The 16,220-nt window shown below is 37.4% G+C and overlaps 1 non-coding gene across 1 annotated transcript; it reads left to right on the top strand.

The window, feature by feature from the left end:
• Window positions 1–14,739: 14,739 nt before the first annotated feature.
• LOC143859544 (small nucleolar RNA R71) lies at window positions 14,740–14,846 on the top strand. Its single transcript, XR_013239281.1, has one exon. It is a non-coding gene; the product is annotated as a small nucleolar RNA R71 (small nucleolar RNA).
• Window positions 14,847–16,220: the final 1,374 nt, after the last annotated feature.

The raw sequence follows: 16,220 nt of genomic DNA, 5'->3' as shown, positions 1-16,220 counted from the left end.
GTTCAACTTTTTCGGGCCTTGAAATTTTATGTTTTCCATCTCTTGGGCCAGCCTATCCATTCTGTCCGCCATCGCTCTGTCCTCATTGGCTCTATTCAGATTAGGATGACGATTTTCTTCTTCATACTGCTCATTATCAAGATCGTCTTCGACGTTCAAGACCGCAGGTCCGGCCATTGCAGGAGGGGGAGGAGGTATAACTGATGGGTGCTGAGCTACATGCTCTCTGGAAGTAGACTCTCTGTCATTTTTCAGACGGGCTATCTCTTCATTCATATTATTCATCTGTTGAAGCATAGCCTTCATCATCTCACTCATCTCAGCTATAGCGTTTCCAGAGTCAGCCATCTGTGCAATAGGAAATTGGACAGGCGAAGGGATTTCCTGGAGATTGGAGAAAGGTAATGCAGGGGAGGTAAAAGAAATTGGTGAGGAAGAAAAACGACTCAGCCTGGAATCAGCGGACTGACGGGACCAGGTTGATTTTGAAACGAGGATTTTCTTAGGAGCAATGGCTGCTCAATCAAGAATCCTGTAATGGAAGTATAAGCACTAGATTAAAATTTTGATAATCGAGATAAACTATTTTGATCAAACAATGACAAAAGAAACAAAAACACACTTTCATTAACAAAATTCAAATTGTGATTACAAAGGATGAAAAATATTGTTCTCTGATCACAGCTGGATAAGCAGACTGACAATGATGTGAAATGCAGAAATAAAAAAAAATAAAACATGATATAGATTTTCAAGGTTCCTCAATCCGAGCTCTCTTGCTCACGGGCTCTTCTGGTAACTCTTTCCGATGGACCTTAGATGATAAAGCAAATCTTTTATATGTAACCTTGTTTCCCCAAGCAGCTACAATAGACTTTATGAGATCGGGAGTAAGCTTTTCGCAAGGAGGAGGATTTACAAATCCGGGAGGACATGGATTTCCCGTGATCTGGTAAAGTAAACGAGTGGGTGCATAAAAGGTTGACTTCTCCAAACCCATAAGATACACAAATGGGTGTGGGTAAGTACTAGTGATAACGTATAAACATGAATGACTCACCCAGTGGAATTGATCCTTCTCCACGTGCTGCAACCAATTATGCCACTCATCAATGGATTTGGGTTTATTGGCCATTGGTTGCCACGAAAGGTGATCCTTGAGGGTGTACTGAAGGGAGCTCCGCGGCCGAAGGATGGTGAGTTTTTCACAAAGCCACAGATAAAGCAGTTTGACACACCCATGGAAATTGTCTTTAACTTCTCGCCGAGCAATAAGGTCTAGCCCAAAGAAGGTTTCTGCTAGCATGATTGGGACAGGATTTCTTCCTTCGTTAATTTGGTCGACTACACTCAGTAAAGTCACTGGGGCAATACTGGAGTCTTCACGAATAACGTGACGTGCAAGGACACCAAAGATTAAAGCATTGCGCCGACAATTTTGAAAACGGGAATCGGTAGGGTCAATGCTTTTAGAAAAACGCTCAATGAGGTCATCGAATTGCACGTACGTTTCCTTGAAATAGGGTATAGCATCAACAGTTTTGTTCTCGAAAAGCTTACAAAAAAGGGAACGAGGAGACGCTATACTCGAAGGTTGGATCCAGAGTCCCTCAGGTGGGAGTTCTAACAGGGCGCACCAATCTTCGAATATAGGACAGATTTCAAAGGGACCTAATTGAAAAACATGAAGAATAGGATCCCAAAGTTTTGCAGCTGCTTGAAGAAATTGCCAGTTCACACCGGATGCGCTCAAATGATTAAACGTGCTGATGAACTTGTCGGCCATACTCCACTTTGCACGCTCGCGCGGAAGAGCTTGAATTGACTCACTTATCCAGCTCCTCATCACTTTGTTCGACATGATTCAACCTGATCGCAGATAGGATAAGATCAGAAAAGAGTGAAGATGATCCTGAATAATGAAATAACGGGGATAAACTTGACCAATCATATGGGAAGGATACAACTGGCGACACTGATTTTGCTCATCAATAATCATAGACTTTCGAATAGATCAGAAAAGTAGACCACGGCCACAAAATGACAGAAGTAGGTCATAGACTGGATCTCAAATCTGATGATGGACAATGACAACTGTATGATCAAGATGATCGATAATGGTAGATCATGGTCACAGAGATAGCGGACAAACCATCAACCACATCTAAGACAAAGCATGCAAATAGCAAAATCTAACACAATGAGTAATTTCCATACACAGCATGAACCCCTGGCACATCAAAAGAATGAGTACACAGTCGAAGGATAATATACATATATGACATGTATCTGTGTACTCAACCTGAATGAATTCATGATCCAAGGGGAATGAATAGATCATTGGCCATAAGAAGATCGATTATAGACCACTAATTATGTGACTTTGAGATAATGTACATGCAAATGATTAAACCAGGAATCCCTCATTGGAAAGGAGGGTTCTAATCTAACCGAACAACCAAACCGAATATACAGAAAAGATTCGTACAATCTGAAGACGAAATGGCAGATATAGCCCCAACACAAGTAGAGGAAACACTATCAAATGCATCAAAAGATTGCAAATAGGATGAATCAGATCTGGAACATCTACTGCAAAAAGGGCCTAATCTGAACGACTGACTCGACAAATAGGGTATGTACAAGAAGATAGCAAAACTGTACATCGACTCAATGAGTAGTACATGCACGAAGGAACACTACCATACACTTAGGAGACAAAACATAGACCATGATCAGGATAAAGACTGGGGAAAACGATTAACCATTTTGGAAGACTGAAGAATGACGCTATGTAGCTGACAGTTAGACCAGAAAATTCTATTGACAGACAGACCCTGGTCTAACAAGTTAGCAGGAAGGCCGATCAGGACAACGAGGAATCAGGGATTAGACCATGGCCATAAAAGGTGATAAAAGAAAGTCATCGGCTAAACCCACAACTGAAAGAACAAGAAAGCTCTAACTGATGATAATAGATTAAGAAATCTTCTGGACATAAACCTAAGATACTGGAATAATCATATGATAAAAAATCACAGGATAGATCACGACCCAGGCGACGACCAAGTAAAAGCAATGTCATCGATCAGGTCCGAAGGAATACACGAGTTGAGATAGATACGGAAACCTAATCTAGGATACAGGTCCTAATCTACAAATAGATATAATACATGCACGTACATATATACATACATACCCTAACCAGGGGCACCAGCCCTAACCTGATCTAGCAGAGCCAAGAAAATCTTGACTCAAAAGTGTCTGTGAGTGTACTAGATAACGCGGCGGGCAATCACGGCGTGACTTGCCCTTCTACACTACATGGGTAGGTTGACTTCTATCCTAGGCTCACATATGCTGGTCGCACATGTTCGTCCTATATGAGTACATATATATAATGTCTTAGCAAGGGTTCCCTAATTTTGGTTCTAAAGGGAGCAGCTAATATATATACATAATATAATGAAATAAAAGTAAGGCCCAGGCATTTCTGCAGGGTACTATGCTTATGACCATACCCTTGATGTATAATGCCAGCACACCCAGCATTATACAGAGTATGTTCATCGCTCATCGGCTGCTGTAGAACACCAGCACACCCAGTGTCTACGGCTGCAGCTCTGGCGCATAGCTTGGAAATAGATACAATAGTACTAGTAGGGTAATGACATCCCATCTGGCACGCATTGTATCTATCCCGTGGAGCCCATAATAACAAAATCAATAAAAGAAAAATGAAAATAAAAAATGATGTATGTTGTGTAGTGTGTGAATCCCTTGTTTTAAACACCTATTTGGTGCCCCTGGATTCTAAGCGATTACATTCTCATTTATAATGATTTTAGCTCAAAATCCATCAAAATTAATAACAAATGGCATTTTAACAGAGTTAGGCAATGTTCCAAGAATTCCCCAGCAGAGTCGCCAGCCTGTGGACCCCGATCCGAGAGAGGCGCAGCGGTGAGGGACGTGCCCCTACGTGCGAACAGTCTCTATGGATCATCCACGTGAATGGAGAGCTCTACCAAGGAACTCTCGAAAGAAAATGCCTCTCACAGCATGAGTGGCGATACAAAGGTGAGATACCTCTCGATTCGGGGACTAGCCCAGATTCGAGGCGTACCTTAAACAAAGAAGAGTCGCCATCCAAGGAAAAAAGCAAATGGGCCCTGGATCCCATACTATGCTCTGTTGCAACGGATAACCAGAGATATAAAATAAGGTTCGTGCCTGGTTACGAATTCGGAAGGTCTAAAGAGCACCTCATCCGCCCAAGTGCAAACACCTGGTCTCTTATGCCATTTACTTAATAATTTTGAAGAGTTTTGGACGAGAATCATATGAAATGGGAACACAAATCTCCGAGAAGACGTCTATCTAATCATGCATGTCTCGGAGGAAAAATAAACACACATAAAAGAAATAAAAGTGTCACCTGAGAATAACTAGGTTATAAGTGACATGCCTAATGGGTGTCTAAGTTCTGGTGTGCAAACACATGCATGACATACCAAAAAAGTATAAGGTCTGCGCAATAAAGTAAGAAAACACTGCAAAACATAGAAGATGACTCGATACCATACGACCCTAAGACTCTAATCTATACCTAGGCCCGAGTCTTTAGATGATCTGATGTTCATCCAAAGAAGCCTACGTATCCCCGCCTCCACGAGAATCAAGGCAACGTAGTTCTTCGCACCTATTCTAAGCTATGATGCCTAAGACATCTAGACCTCTATCCTAGACTTGATCTAAAAGACCAGACTAGTTTTTAAAGCTTCTTGTGTGATTATTTAAATTCCAATGGATTGTAGATTTTAGGACACCCTATATGCCCTAACTAAATGCAGGTTAGCCCTAAGCTAATGCAGGTGGTTCCTATAATCTATGTGTAGCTAGGCTGTATATCCTAAGGAAAACAGTAGGATCTATCGCATCTTAGACCTAGTCATCAATTGGCGATGTGGATCGCCAACTGACCGGACGGAGGCGTAAAACTCCTAGCTAGGACTCACTCCTAACTCTAATACAAACAAATAAAATACGCAACAAACAAACAACGAACGAGGGAACAACTCCCGACTCAAAAACTCTCCAACGAGGACAACCTCCTAACTCTAGAGGAAGATCCTTTCGAAAAAACAATATTTTGAAAGATTTTTGTAATTTTGAAAGATTTAAAATGATTATTTTTAAAGGTTTGGCTGGACTTGGGATGTGAATCCCAAGCTGCACTACGTACCTCGTGGAAGAGGATCAAACCAACGTAGTTCGGAACAGATTTCCTAACTACTCCTAATGACTCAAGATTTTTGAGATTTTTGGTTTTTTAGATGTTTTTGTTGTTTTTAAGTGTTTTTGACTCAAAGGGGACAAATCCTATCATCATAAGGGGAAGACATACTCCTGATATCCCGCAAAGGTTGGACAGCATCCTAAGCTTTGCGGAGGGAAATGAACAGAATAACAACTCTGCAAGGGTTGGACAGCATCCTATACCTTACAAGAGCGGATAGAAAAAACACAAGTTTTGATGAGAGGTTGGATAAAATCCTAACCCCTATGATGATAGGACTGACTCCTGAAAGAAAAAAACAGACTCTCTAGCTAAGGACAAACTCCTAGGCTAAGGACTGACTCTGAAAATAGGATTCTTAAGAAGGAGGTGCTAATGAGACAAAGCCTGTCTCCTAAAAGAAAAAGAGATAAAGAAGGGTGCTAGTGAGACTATCAAGCTAAGATAAAACTCACAAGTAACAAGGAAAAAGAGACTTTGCGCATATTTAGCAAAGGTAAAACATCCAGCCGGGCCGGACAGCTACCTAGCCCTAGGGTGCAACAAATATGCAACCCAATACCCATAAGGGTAAGGGGTATGTTGCCAAGCCGAGTAGGATGTTCTCCCAAAACCAAATGATGCACAAAGAGGAGGTTTAGCAAGAAAATGAGACTAAGTAAGTCTCTTAGACACAGAGGTAGGATAGATAAAAATACTAACAAGGAAAAAGAGACCTTGTGCATATTTGGCAAAGGTAAAACACCCAGCCGGGCCGGACAGCTACCTAGCCCTAGGGTGCAACAAATGTGCAACCCAATACCCATAAGGTAAGGGGTATGATGCCAAGCCGAGCAAGGTGTTCTTCCAAAAACCAAGAGACGCACAAAGACGAGGTTTAGAAAGAAAAATGAGATTGCGAGAGACTCCTAAACAAAAAGATAAGCTCCAAGAGAGGTGCTGACGAGACACGGCATGTCTCCTAAGGATGGACTCACTAACGAGACAAAGCTTGTCTCTAAAGGATACAACTTTCTCTGTCTGAGACATAGCCTGTCTCCCTGAGAGGGATCTAGAGAACTCTTTCATTGCCCTTGCAATGAATGGATTTCTAATTTCTAGGGGATACACACCATAAAGACTTGGATAAGTCTTTAAATAAATGAGAGGAGTGTTATTTGGACTAAGCGAGTCCCCTAAGGATGGGCTTAGGCTAGCGCCTTCATCGCCCTTGCAACGAGAGGGATTCTAATATCTAAAGAATCTTAACAGAAATCTATAAGACTGTGTTAGTCTATCAAAAAGAGAAGAAAAGGCTATTAGATAATCGCAAATTTTATTCTAAAAATAAATCAATTGCCAAGCAAAGAAAAATATACAATCTAATAGCAATCATAAAATGATAAATAACATTAATTAGTCCAGACCAGCCGCTGGATAGCCTAATAAAGTAAAAACAACATCAAACACTTCAAAACCATCCACAAACCCCAATACGGGGACTCCAATGAAATCAGATGATGCCAAAGTAATCATCTGATATCATATACACATGATAATATTTCTAATCCCGCCTTGAGATCAGACAGTACCCATGTCGATAATATCGAATAGAGTAGTCATCTGATCTCCTTCTTCCTATTAACAATTTATTTAAATAAAAAAAAAAGAATGAGTATAATGAACTTTGATATAATCTCACCTGAACAATCCATTTATCTTCAGAATCTAACTCAAAATTAAATAAGAGGAAAGAAGAGGGGAGAGGGTATTATCATAATCCAATAAATCTCTCTAAAGGTGGGCTTAGGCTATCGCCTTCATCGCCCTTAATGGCAATGATTACCTAGATACTTGAGCACAATATTAAGAAATATTCCAACTATTTATTAAAATAGTCAAACTTATAACTCAAAGACATAAAATTGGAGATGTATGCTACTTCCCTTGCACCAATCAGAAAAACTGTTAATGAATTCTTAATCACAATTCAACATCTAAACCAACAAAGATTTTCTTAAAGAAAGCCTGAAGTAAATATCAAGAATTTTAACCACATTCCTGTAATCTGAAACTTGCATACTACCCGATGAGATACAAGGCTTTAATACATTCATCAAAACAGTAATAATATTTATATTATCAATTAAATAATTAAATGAACTAAAATGAAATGTTTACTTGAAAATTCCACGAAGGAATAGTATGCAAGTAATTCCAAGGCAAGATAACTAAAGAAGTTAAGAAAGGTAAACTTGCAAGCTAAAAGTTTATAATATGACAAGGAAAACTAGTTGTATTCGTTTGCCATCATGAATTTACAATCATTCTAGTTGTATTCACAAACAGTTGTATTCACAAACAGCTATACCCCTGTATGAATCAATTCTTTTATCGCAACCATGAATTTACAATCATAAGAAGAGAGAGAACACTCTAAAAATTTAAGTTTTTTTTTTTTTTTAAAAAAAAATAAAAATAACAGGCCAACACCATCATTGAATAAAGATAATTAATCCGGCATCTAGTATTCAATAAATTGTGACTATACTGTCATAACTCATGAGGAAGTAAAAAGACCACAGAGCTAAGGAATCACATATCTTTGACCTTATAACAGTACATTCAACAACGTACAATCATGATATATATATAATCATTTTCCCAACCAAGATGTAAAGATGGCTCCAGACTCCATTCAACTATTAGAACATGTGAATAAAAAAAATCAGAATTTAAACATATTACTGCATAGCTATTATAACGCCCAACACCATCATCATTGAAATCAGATTGCTAAGCCTTAAATAAAGCCCTTGACTTTATACTGTCATAAACTAAAAAGCATGATTTCTTTCTCTAGCCAGAGAATATCTCTACATTACTCTATCTTTCATCTTAAGCAGGAAAAATTTGGTGAAACACATCACATTACAAATTAGTTGAAGCAAGAATTTCAAATTCCTTTACAATACATATATGAACCCTTAAAAAAATCTTACTTATGCCAGCATTAAAATTTCCTTTCAGCACTTCTTCTAAAAGAAACAAATGGACTGCATTCCCATCACCAGAGACTAATAGGAATTCATGAAAATATATGAAGATCAATTTAAACTCTATATAATTATTGAAATATGGCAATGATAGCATTAAAGGATCAAAGAGCATTAATATTTACACAAGAATCTTGAACATGAGATAAAGAAACTAAGCTAGAACCTATGTTTCCTTACTACTAACACCAATTCTATCCATCTCTCTAATTAAGCACTCAACTGAAAGGGCAAACCAATTTTAGGTGGCAGATGATTGAAATATTAAATAACCGCAAGTGCACGGATCGTGTAAATACGGGTCGAACTCAAGGAAGAGAAATCTAGTTGTCAATCCTATTCTTTTACCGATTAGAATACTAGCTATGATATAATGTTGCCTGGAATAGACTCAGGATTTCCGTGGACTTAGACCTCGGAGCCAACACTATATATAAGCTTATATTCTATTCAATCTAAGAATCAAATTCAACTATGATCTTGATTTGGAAATCTTAATTTAGGCAAAGTGTACCAAAATTCTAATGATCTTGATTAACTACTTATCTAATCTAATTAGAAAACTAAAATTCTAAAGGCCTAAGTTAATTGAAAAATTGCAAAAGTAATTTAGAATAGTGTAAAAACCTTAATTCAATATAAAAGATTACTTAGGGTTAGAATCCACCATGGGTTTGGATTAAATTGATTAATTAAAACAACTCTTGAATTGGGTTGAAAATTCGATTAACTAGTCAATAAAGAATAAGATCAAAGGGATGTCATTCCTTATAAGTAATTAATCAAACCCACTCTCCAATTTACATTGATTATATAGAACTTTATATTTGTTAATCAACAATTATTCATACGAAAGGGAAAAGCCAATGGCATGAATGATTGGGATTTTCCAAACACAAACTCCTACACAATTTTTCAATTGAGTAGATTGATTTAATTGTAGTTATTTCTCCTTCCCCATGGTTTCAACTAAACCCTAAGTAAATAGGATTTAGTTACTCATGAAGAAGGGAAGAAAAACAAAAATAAACGAGATAGATGGGAGAAGAATTGCCATATAGAACTTGAAAGAAAATTAAACAAAAACTAATTACTTCTTCACTAACTTGAATTGAAACAAAATTACATGAAATTGAACTTAAAATAAATAACAAAAATTAAATAGAACTTAGTCTTTTTCTCCTCCAACTTTGGTTGCATCTTCCTCCTTCAAGCTTTAATGTCACCTTGAGTTTGAATGGTGGTGATGATGCCTTGGATTGAGAGTTGAAAAGAAAAAGAAAAAGAAAAGAACAAGAAAACCTAAGGGAGAAAGCTTGAGAGTAGTGGAGAGAAAAAGAGAAAAAAATAGAGTGAAAAGAATGTCTTCTTTTTTCCCATATGTAGCTTTCTTCCCCTTCTATTTTTATCTCCAAGAAAAGACACAATCTTGGCATCTTTTGTATTTTTGGCAACCCCACCTGTCTTTGGCAATTTCTGAAACTTTTAGTATTTGTTGGTAAGAGCAAACTTACTCTTTTCTTTCTTCACAATTTCAGCAACTTAGCACCCATTTTTGGTAAGTTGTCTCTTCCTTTTTGACCTTCCAACGTAGGAATATGGGTTAAGATTTTTGCTACAAGACGAAATAGAATGATTATGCATATATTATACACCATATAAAATCTCATACATAAAGGGAATGAATTTTAGCAAATGCAAGTGGGTCCCACATAATTGAATATATATAAATTACATGCAATTAGAAAATACGTGGGAAAGGTGGAGAATTTGGCAACTCTTTGTTTCCTTCTTTGGTGGGTTCCACTTATATTATATAATATATATTGCAAGCCAAAAACCAAAAACGTGGGATGCTTTCCCAATCCAATAGAGAGAGCCACACGTGGGTCCCACCATTGCATGTAGAAAATTGCAAAGTATTTCTTTTCTTACAAATTCAAAAACGTGGGCTGCATGCATGCTATATTTTTACCCATGTCCAAGTGGGTCCCACGTGAGTATGCATGTGTAGCAATTAGGAAATATTGCCTTCCAAAAAGTGGCTGCATGTGATTTCTTGAAGCAAGAATAGAACAAGAAAATTCTATACATGGCATCTTGCTCACTGCCATGGTCAACAATTCCAAAGTTTTTAGAATTTTCAAATTAGTAACCACAACCCCTTTTTCCCAACGTTTTCTGAATTGAGGCAAACCTCAAGTGGGCCCAAATTATAAAAGTGAAGCTTCTATTTATCAAAGAATAGATATGCTATTTTCCATGTTCGAGAATGTTTACTTTTTCTTGATCCATCACTTTCTAAAAATTCCATCACTTTCTAAAAATGCTAATGTAGTTCCCTCTTTTAGAGAAAGTGAATTGCGCATCATGGCATGATCCAAACCACCAATATGAAAGTCTCCATAGTGGTTTTCATAGAGCAATCTAACCGTCCAAATAGTGGGCGATAATGTAAATTGGTTGTACTCCTCTAATTCATCTCCATAACTTGATCCGAACCATCAATTTTAATGAATGTTAGTAAAACCCCTCAAATCATTTCCCACGGCCGATCCAAACCATTCACTTTATTGGGACATTACAATTCCAATAATATGATCTTGTCCGGATATATCAACAAATCCAACAGTTGGGTTGCCCAACAAATGGTCTGGATCATCATATATAGTCAAAATTTCCACCCTCTTGGTCTCTTGTGAAATTCAGCCAACATTGGAAATTGGTTATTTCTCTTCAATATTTCATCTTTTAGCTTCAATTCCTTCAAAAATCCACTTAGAACCCTGAAACACCAAAAACAAGAAAATACCTTAGTAGCACTGCTTTAAAGGACAAAATATGTGTGTTTCCTATCACTACCATTCACACATAAATGTGTTCATCAAATTCCCCCATACTTGAGCTTTGCTTGTCCTCAAGCAAACAAAAAGAAAAACTAAAACAAAATAGGAATAAAATAAAATCCTAACTCACTTTCGTAGGAATCACGATTGCACTTAGCAGGTGCAATAAGCCTTTAAACCCCTAGGTTACCCTAGTGGACGAGTTTTGTCTCGTGAGTGTTTGCAGTGAATATACACCCAAAATTCTAAAAATAAACTTTTCTTTCAAATCCCACTATAGAGTAAAGCCAAAAAAAAATTTCAATCCTTTTTCTTTGATAAATTGCTCAAAATAGAAGAACAAGAATACCCCCATACTTAAACTTTGCATCCTATCCCAAGTTGAAAAAATTAGAAAAATATTTTAATCAAGGAATCCTCTTTTGAATTTGTCATACTTTGCTCCCTTAAACTTGCCTCTAATGTAATCGTACCATAAAAGAAATTTGATTCGGAAACTTCGTAGAAAACTTACAAATTTATATGGTCCACCATACTTTCAACTTTTCCCATAGTTTCTAAGAATAGAACTCTTTTTTTTTTTTTTTTTGTAATCCTCTACTGCTTTTGGCGTGAATGACATGCAGGGCATGCACCAGACACCCAGGCTACTAAGCAGTGTCCGACTAATCTTTGATTTGCATATGTCATAGACATTGATGCATATGAGTTCAAGCTTTACTTTTGATTACGTGCAATGCTTTGATTTATTAAGCTTTCTAATTGACCCATGTATGGAGTTTTCAGTCAGTTGCTCTGAAGCCAGTTGGCTTTAAGGAACTAGGCATAAAAACCCTTCAGACTTAATAGCTCAAGTCAACAAGGCTACAAATCAAAACTATAATCAAGAAGCAAACTTTCTAAAAATCATTCATTCTTTCTTTGTTTCAACCTTTCTTTCCTTTTTATCCATACCATATAAAAAGCAAGTTTCTATTTCTATTTCTTATTCAAATCCTTTTAAAAAGAAAGATTCCAAAAGAAAACAAAACTAAGAAAGGAAAGTATTCTTTCTAATTTTTCAAATTCCAAAATTAAAATATCCACTAACTTTATTTCTTAAAATAAGAGAACAACTTTCTTTCTAAGAATACCAAGTTCTTTCTAATTTGCGAAAAATTACCAAAAATAAAAAGAAAGGAAATTTTCTAACTTTAACTATAGAAAAGATTAGAAAAGAAAGTTTCTAAAAGCTACCCCCCCATACTTGAATCATGCAGTGTCCTCAATGCATGCAAAAATAGAAACAAGGACAATAAAGAGAAGAGAGGGGCATACCTTTTTCTTTTAAGAGAGATTTGAATAAAGAGGCTCATGAAGATCCATGACCTCTTCTAAATTAGATCTTGGTAACTCAACAAAGGACTTCAATCTGAGTAAATGAAACTTGTCCTTCCAAGTAGAGTCCTTATTTTCTTTTAAAAAATTAATTAACTCTTCTTGTTGGGTCGAGTTTAAGTCCATTTTGATTGTCACAGGAGATGTGCAAGTCTTACCCAAATATGCTTTTCTTAAATTTGAATGCAAAGGCGGCAAATTTAACTGTGGGGCCTTTTTGGGTGGAGACTTGGGAAGGGGCGGAAATAGGGATGCTCCAAATTCTATTTGTTGGATGCTAAGGTCATCAGAAAAGGAGTCCCCTATATCTCTTACATTCTCCAAGCCTTCTTCATCCAGAGCTTCTTCAAATCCTGCATTCAAAATATTTTCACAATTAGTCTCAGGAGAGGAGTGCAACATATTAATTTCTTCTTGTAAATTAGGTTGCTTACCTAATCTAAAAACATTAAAGTCCATGGAAGCATTCCCAAAAGTTAATTTCATTAAACCATTTCTACAATCAATTAAGGCGTTGCTCGTAGCAAGGAAAGGCCTACCAAGAATTATAGGAATTTGATCCTTGATATTAGCAACGGGCTCAGTTTCTAGCACAATGAAATCTACAGGAAATAAGAACTCTCCTACTTTAACTAAGACATCCTCAACCATCCCTTTCGGTTTCTTCATTGATCTATCCGCCAACTGAAGAGTGACGGTGGTGGGTTTGAGTTCTCCTAATCCTAATTGTTTAAAAACAGAAAGAGGTAATAAATTCACACTGGCCCCTAAATCTAAAAGAGCATGATTAATATGAGTATTTCCAATAGTGCATGCAATGGTAGGACATCCCGGGTCCTTGTACTTAGCCACCATCTGTTGAGACAAGATGGAACTAATGTTTGCAGCCAAGAATGCCTTCTTGGGTACATTAGACTTGCGCTTTTGTGTGCACAAGTCTTTTAAAACTTTGGCATAAGTCGGGACTTCGGAAATCGCATCTAACAATGGAATATTAATTTGCACTTGTTTAAACATATTTAAAATTTTCTCCTTAGCAGCCACATTTTTATTATTAGCAAGTCTCCTTGGAAAAGGAGCTTTAGGCACATACTCTTTTTCAGGTGGAGAAACTGCCTGCTCTGTACTTACCTGTTCGGGCTCTTCTTCGGAACCAATGGAGGATGACTCTTTACTTACCTTAAGTGGAGATTCTTGAGCATCTTTAGAAGGTTCGGATCTGCCCTCCTCCCTTTGATATTCTCTGCCACTCCTTAAAGCAAATACAGTGTTACAGTGATCGGAGGGCTCCTGCTGCGGCAAGTTTGGTTGCATGGCATTCAACTGATTTACCTGTGGTTGTTGATTCCCATTTATGGCCACATTCCTTGGATTAGGAACTGGTTGACTTGGCATCTTCCCCTTTTCCCTTTCATGCAAGGCCATGGCAAGTTGGGAGATTTGTTTCTCCATATTGTGTTGGCTTGTCATGAAAGTGCTAGTGAGAAGTTCTATGCTCTTTTCTAAGGAAGTTATGCGTGCCGACTCCCCTTGTTTTGGAAAACCCGGTGGTTGCTGATTTGAAACATTATTTAAAATTGGGTTTTGAAAAGGTGGAGGTGTGGTTAGGGGTGGTCGAACATTCATAGAAGGGAAGGTGGGCCCAGGTTGGCCAAATTGGCCTTGACCTTGGAAATTTGATGGCCCTCCTTGATAATTCCCTTGATTCCAAGAAAAGTTGGGATGATTCCTCCATCCCGGATTATATGTGCTACTATATGGATTATTTAAAAACATGGCACTTGCATTTTCATTAGAATTACCAAATTTAGCAAGAGTTGGGCACTCTTCCATGACATGGTCCGTGGCTTGACACCAATTGCACATAGGAACACTATGTGCAATTTGATGGACCTGTGAAGGTCCTTTGACAACTATTGCTTCTAGCCTTTTGATTAGGCTATCAAGATGGGCCTCCTTAGCCACGGCACCCTCTATTAGAAATCCCTTACCTGTGTTGGCTCTCTCACCTTCTTGAGTGGATTCCCACTCTCTTGTTTTTTCCGCCAAATCAAGTAAGAAGTTCCATGCCGCGGCCTCATCTGTGAAAGATGTAAAACCGTTAGGACACATGGACTCAAGAAGTTGCTTTGTTTGGTAATCTATGCCCTCATAAATAATTTGGCATAAATGCCACACATCAATTCCATGGTGAGGACACTCTTGGAGTAGGTCCTTGAACCTCTCCATAAACTTAGAAAATGACTCTAATGGCTTTTGTTTGAATTGTAAAATATCATTCCTAAGCTTATTAGTTTTATGTAATGGAAAAAACTTTTTTAGGAAAGCGACGGCGAACTCCTCCCAAGTGGTGATGGAGTTCGTTGGTAAGCCATAGAGCCACTTTTTAGCTCCCTCCTTGAGTGAAAACGTAATAAACCGCAACTTTACCGCATCATCGGTAAGTTGTTGCATCTTAATTAAAGCACATACATCTTCAAACTCACGCAAAAATAAATAAGCATCCTCCGAAGGGAGGCCATGAAAATGAGGAAGCAAAGAAATAAATTGCGATTTTAGCTCAAAATTATTGCCCTGCGCAACTGGCAATCTAATGCAAGAAGGTTGCGCGGTTCGGGCCGGATAGAAGCGATCGCGTAAACTTTTTGGCGGCTCTTGTTCTTCCGCCATGGCTACTTGATTTGGATTTGGTTCAATGTCTTCCTCCGTCTCTAACTGGTTTGCTCTTTTTAGTCGATTGGCCGAGTTCCGCACCCAACCTTCACTCATAAACACAGGAAAACCAAGTAAGAGAGATGGATAGCCAAGAAACAAAAAAAATATAACTAAAATAAAAATAACTACTAATCTAACACTTCGAATAATTAAGATTCTAATGCAACTCTCTTCCCCGGCAGCGGCGCCAAAAACTTGATTGAAATATTAAATAACCGCAAGTGCACGGATCGTGTAAATACGGGTCGAACTCAAGGAAGAGAAATCTAGTTGTCAATCCTATTCTTTTACCGATTAGAATACTAGCTATGATATAATGTTGCCTGGAATAGACTCAGGATTTCCGTGGACTTAGACCTCGGAGCCAACACTATATATAAGCTTATATTCTATTCAATCTAAGAATCAAATTCAACTATGATCTTGATTTGGAAATCTTAATTTAGGCAAAGTGTACCAAAATTCTAATGATCTTGATTAACTACTTATCTAATCTAATTAGAAAACTAAAATTCTAAAGGCCTAAGTTAATTGAAAAATTGCAAAAGTAATTTAGAATAGTGTAAAAACCTTAATTCAATATAAAAGATTACTTAGGGTTAGAATCCACCATGGGTTTGGATTAAATTGATTAATTAAAACAACTCTTGAATTGGGTTGAAAATTCGATTAACTAGTCAATAAAGAATAAGATCAAAGGGATGTCATTCCTTATAAGTAATTAATCAAACCCACTCTCCAATTTACATTGATTATATAGAACTTTATATTTGTTAATCAACAATTATTCATACGAAAGGGAAAAGCCAATGGCATGAATGATTGGGATTTTCCAAACACAAACTCCTACACAATTTTTCAATTGAGTAGATTGATTTAATTGTAGTTATTTCTCCTTCCCCATGGTTTCAACTAAACCCTAAGTAAATAGGATTTAGTTACTCATGA

This window comes from Tasmannia lanceolata, unplaced genomic scaffold (genome assembly GCF_043159265.1).
Source record: "Tasmannia lanceolata isolate RefF3 unplaced genomic scaffold, GAP_Taslan_0.1 ptg000031l, whole genome shotgun sequence".
NCBI lineage: Eukaryota > Viridiplantae > Streptophyta > Magnoliopsida > Canellales > Winteraceae > Tasmannia > Tasmannia lanceolata.
Note: the sequence above shows the minus strand (reverse complement) of the source record. Positions and strands in the feature narration are given on the sequence as shown.